The 5,756-nt window shown below is 37.7% G+C and overlaps 1 pseudogene; it reads right to left on the bottom strand.

Annotated features, from left to right (window-relative positions):
- Window positions 1-1,089: 1,089 nt before the first annotated feature.
- Window positions 1,090-1,567, bottom strand: LOC150059932 (small ribosomal subunit protein eS27-like; annotated as a pseudogene).
- Between the last annotated feature and the right edge of the window lie 4,189 nt (window positions 1,568-5,756).

Below are 5,756 nucleotides of genomic sequence, written 5' to 3'. Positions count from 1 at the left end.
ATCACATAATGATGATTAAATATCTGGGTCTGCCTCCAATAAAGAAATGAGGAATGGCCTAATTACTGTAGTTTGCCAGTGAAAACCTTTTTCATTTGTCATTTCACTGAACATTATGACCAGAGTTTTACAAAAAAAATGCTTTTTTGATCTATAATTCCCCTTTCCCCTTTAACTGAGGTTTATGTTGATCAGATGGGAGGATTTTCATGGCATTCACTGAAGACAGCCTTCTAGCCTTCCCACAGAGAGCTTTGAGAAACTAACATGGATAAAATGGCTCAGGTCTCAGGAGCTATTGCCTGGAACAATCTAAGAGCAGCTATCTATCAGCCTTTCTTGGTTTGCATTACTTATGTGGTTCTGTTTCCATATAAATTTGCTTTCATATTGGTTTTGGCATAGGTGAGCCTAGAAAGACTTTACAGGAGAGACTGGGGTAGTCAGTCAAGATAGCATTCCATCCCTGGAAGAAACTGGAAATACGTTTATTATATGAAGACTTACGATTTTCCTCTGAAGATACAGGAGAAAATATTGTCTGTATTTAATATATCCTGGGATTATACTTTAAACACTATTCTTAGAGCTAAATTTAGCCATTGTAGTTTGACATGATTTAGTAAAGTTTCCTTAACTTCTCTGTGCCTGACTATTCATAAGGCTAATAAATCTTGATGACAAGAAAAGTTTCTCAATAAAGTCAATATTGAATTATACTGAATTTAATGATACAGTTTATAGACTCTCCAGAGCCTTAGTTTCTATTCCATTTTTTTCCTCACAATCTGAATTGAACTGCCGTAAGGAATTAGGTATCAGCCAATACAAAAGTAGGGTACTCCTGTGCATGTGTATTTTAGGAAAAGCATAGAAGATGACACAAGGAAGAATGACTTGGTAGAAAGAGATCTTTGAATCCTCTAGGGTGTCACGTTTAAACCTATTTTCTTCACTTTTTAAATGCAATACAACATTCCTTATACACACACCTTAGATCTTAGTTCTGTAATTCTTCTTCTTATTGTCATTATTATCCAAAATGTGTTTATTGGGATGGTTTCCCATTCATCTTGGTTCATGGTGCTTTTAGTACTGCTTCCTTCTGAAGGAACATCCTTCTACATGTGAGCCTCGCTTTTCCTCCTGTAGGCTGGCAGAGAACAGTGGAGTAACCAACACACAAAACTACTGTTTGTCAAAAGCCATATAATGAGTGATTGTTGTCCTTACTGTACTATGTTATCTCTCATCTCTTTTGCTGTCCCTTGGTTATCTCATATTGTTATAGTATTTCACCCTGTTATCTGATATATTTTATATATGCTTATTTGGTTATTTGAAATAGGATAAGGAAGGGGGGAAAACAAGATGAGGGACTGTGGGGATGGGGACAGAGACATGAGAAAGGGTATCAATGTTTGTGAAGTAATGCACCGTCTATCTGGTGAATATAATGTAAAGCTATTAATTACAATAAAAATATATGGGAAAGAAAAAAAACTACTGTTTGTGCATGGCTAAAGACTGTGGTGATTTTATAGCAACCTGGGCATTTCACATCCATGAAGTAGGAATTAGGGCTCTGCACCAGGTGTTTCCTCTTCTCTTCAGGAGAGGGATAAAGGAGATTTTTGCAAGAGGTGTGTTCTCCGGAGGAGTTGTCACAGCCAGAAAGGTCAGTTCTGTAATTCTTGACTGGGCACATGTATTAGTCAGGATTGTTTAAAGAAACAGATCCAGTAGAATGTGTAGTTACACAGAAATTTTGCTTAAAGAGTTGGCCCAAGATAGGCAATGGTGGTTGACCTGTTCAAGGCTTGCAGTGTAAACTGGCAGCCTAGAGGTCTAGGGCAGAGTGGAGCTACAGCAAGTCTACCATTTTGTGCTATAAAACCTCCTCTTCAGGTCATTCTTCTATGTGGGCTTTAAATGTTGTGGGTGAAGTCTACCTTAATTATGGAGGTTAGCTGGCTTGACTTGAAATCCATCAACTTAAATGTTAACTTCATGTTAGACCATTCTCAGAATCATCCAGAATATAGCAGTCAGACCTTGGCAGAGTATAGCAGTCTCCCATGGGCAACCACAGCCCCCAAACATTAAATAGAAAATTCTATGAATAAACAATTTGTGAGTTCAGAGTAGCATGACGAAATCCTGCTTTGTCTTGCTGGGGAAGTAAATCATCCTGTTGTTCTGCATATCAGTGCTGAATACCTCATCTACCTGTCAGTCAGGTACTAGCAGATCCACTATTGTGACAACACAGAGTACTTGTGTACAAGTAATTCTTTTAGTAGTCTAATGTTATGTCAGAACACCTACACCATGTATCTCACCACTTAAGCTATCAATTACATGATCTTATATCATCATAGAAAATGAAACAGTGCCATTAACAATTTTTCTTTCAACCAAGACTGGGACTTGAACTCAGGGTCTGTTATTTGCTTTTGCTTTTTGGATGGTGCTCTTGGACCTGAACCATATCTCCAACCAAAGTGCCATTAACTTTTGAGAGAGAAAGAACATTCAGATAATTTTTTTTTTACAAACTATGATGCTAATTCTTCTACATTATTATTGTTGTTTTTGTTAACCTCTCACTGTCCCTAATTTGTAAGTTAACTTCAGTACGGGTATGTTAGTGTAGGAAACCACATATTGGGGTACATATTGGAATTGGTACTATGTTTTTAAAGCATCTATGGTGGATGTTGGAATCTATCTTACAGATAAAAAGGGGGAAGGGCTACAGTAATATTTGATTAAACATGTAGACCCAGGGCTCACTTAACTTGAACTACAAAGTTAATAACTACATATGATTTAATAAATCTCCCCTGGAGATTCTGATGCCACCTTTATTCCCTAAAATAATATTATTATTCTACCCTAGCTCTCCCTCCTAGTGGAAAACTCATTTCTTTAGTTAGGTAAATTTATAATACTTTGGACACTGACCTCCTTATTAATCTGTGACTGACCTTTTATTTCCCTATGTAAAATATTCTTCCTACCACTTCTCTGCTTGGCTTCTTCATCTACACTACTTATCTTTAATATTCACTTAAACACAATCACTTATTTTATATATTTGCTTTTTGTGCTGGTCTTGGGGCTTGAACACAAGGTCTGGGTACTTTCCCTTAGCCTTTTCTGCTCAAAGCTATCTCTATAGCACTTGAGCCACAGCTCTACTTCTGGCATTTCTGGTGTTTAATTGGAAATAAGAGTCTCATGGAATTTCCTGCCTGGGCTAGCTTAGGACCTCTATCCGATTCAACCTCCAGAATAGGGAACATTATCAGCACAATGCACGGCTACTTCCACTTCTTGAGGATCTCACTTCTTTCCTCTTCTTCCCCTGTTGTTGTCATTGTTATCGTGGTCCTCATACCCTGCCTCCTCCTCCTCCTCCTTCATCACTATCTTTAAGTAGTTTTATGAAGATGTCATTCAATAGGGTAGTTTTTGAATACACTGAATCAGTATCATCCCTTTCAATATTGTCACACCAACTCCTTTTTCATTTTTCTGAATTTTGTAAGCTATGCATTGGATTATTGACTTCATTCTCCTCTTCTTTTTCTCTTCATTCATCTACCTCTGTTTCCTTGGCCCCAGCTCTTTCAACTACCCATTTCATTGATCTTTGACTTTCTAAAGAATTTCACTACTTGAATTCTTTATCAGATCTACCTTAGTTAATACAGTTGTATTCACTTGCATTTATATGACGTATTTATTTTCATGCTTCCATACACAAGAAGAAACATGGGATCTTCATCTCTCAGGGCCTGTCTTACTTCACTTTGCATACTTTTTCCAGGTTCTTCCATTTATTTGCAAATGATGCAATATCATTCTTCCTAAGGGATCAGTAAAATTTTATTGTGTGTAGATACCATATAATTTTGATCAATTTGTCTATTGAGGAGCATCTAGACTGCTTTCATACCTTGGCAATGGTAAATTGTGTTGCACTGAACCTGGTTGTGCTGGCACCTTTGTAATTTTTTGGATAAATGCTCAGGCATGGAATTGTTGTAGCATACAATAGCTATATGTTTAATTTCTTTTTTTTTTGCTAGTCCTGGGCTTGAGCTCAGGGCCTGAGCACTGTCCTTGGACTTTCTCAAGGCTAGAGCTCTACCACTTGAGCCTCAGCACCACTTCCGGCTTTTTTCTATGTATGTGGTACTGAGGAATTGAACCTGGGTCTTCGTGCATGCTAGGCAAGCACTTTACCACTAGGCTAAACTCCCAGTCCCTATATGTTTAATTTCTTGATGAACTACCATAATGCTGTACAGAGTGGTTTAAAAAGCTTACATTCCCACCAACAGTATATTAGAGTTCATTTTTGCCTATATCCTTGCCAGCACTTGTTATTGTTTATATTCTTGATGATGATGATGGCCCTTGTAACTGGAGTGAGGTGGAATTACAATGTTGTTTGGACTTGCATTTCTCTTATGGCCAGAGATACTGAGAATTTCTTTGTTGTCTGTTGGCCATTTTTCTTCTTCTGAGGATTCATTCTTTACCTCATTAGTCCATTTATTGATTGGGTTGTTGATTCCTTAAGGATTTAGTTTTGTAAGCTCTCTGTATATTTTGGACATTAGACCATTTCCTGATTCTGGGCTTGAATTCAGGCCCTGAGTGCTGATCTAGCTCAAGGCTAGAGCTCTGCCACTTGAACCACAACACCATTTCCCACTTTTTCAATGTATGTGAGGAATCAAACCCAGGACTTTGTGCTGGCTAGGCAAGCGTTCTACAACTAGCTCAAACTCCGGGGCCCTCTGTAGGCTTTTTACTTTATAGGCTATGTCTTTGTCATATTGAAATCACATTTATCTGCACATGGGCTGCTTTGTCTTTTCTGCTAGGATGGGAGTGTCTCAGTATTATAAGGACTTACTCATTTTTGTATTCCATCACCTGATGAGGCCCCTGAAAACCCAGGTTCACAATGACTTACTGTTTCAATGATTATTTTCTGGATGAATGGTAGAATTGAAAGGTATATATTAAAAATCATAGCAGGTATGATTGTAGGGAAAACGAGTCTTAAAAAGACTATGGATATGGGCCATGTGTTACCATGGGGGCTGTAGCTGGTCCACATGGCTCTTCCAGGGTAGCAGAGGAAGTTCATTGTAAGGACATGGGAACACAGAGAGAAGAATACATCTGATAACAAGTTATTTTACTTTATTTTTGTAGGGTGATTTGTAACATATCCTCTACTCTCATGTACTCATTGATAAGATAATAAGTTAATAGAAAATGAGGTCTCACTGCTATAATAACCAGATTTTATGTTTGTTTAGTGTTACTTCATATAGAATGATGAAATTTCATTAAATTTGATATTTTCCTGATTCCCTTACCACTTGTATTCATTTCCATATGAAGCTCTTATGAGCAGCCCAAATGACCTAACAGAAGCCCCTATCCTTGCTCATTTCCATTTTATGCTATGGTCTCTGTGGTGAGAAAAATGAGTTTGGAACTTCCTATTTGTTTAATGAAATAGCACAAAACACCAACCCAGGAGAATATTGTATACATGGACAATGGAAAATGCAGAGGTGAGGTGGAGTATGATTATAGTTCTACAGGCTGCATCTCAGGTATTTTGGATTTAAAGTCTTCAGATATCTGACTCACCACTCTAAGTTTCCTTAAACTTTTTATGCGCATAATTGAGTGCTCAGCTGGATGCTCTACTCTACAGTCTT

Source organism: Megascapheus bottae, chromosome 8 (assembly GCF_031878675.1).
Source record: "Megascapheus bottae isolate mThoBot1 chromosome 8, mThoBot2.hap1, whole genome shotgun sequence".
Classification (NCBI taxonomy): Eukaryota; Metazoa; Chordata; class Mammalia; order Rodentia; family Geomyidae; genus Megascapheus; species Megascapheus bottae.
The sequence above is the reverse complement of the archived record's forward strand: the minus strand, read 5'-3'. Positions and strand labels throughout refer to the sequence as shown.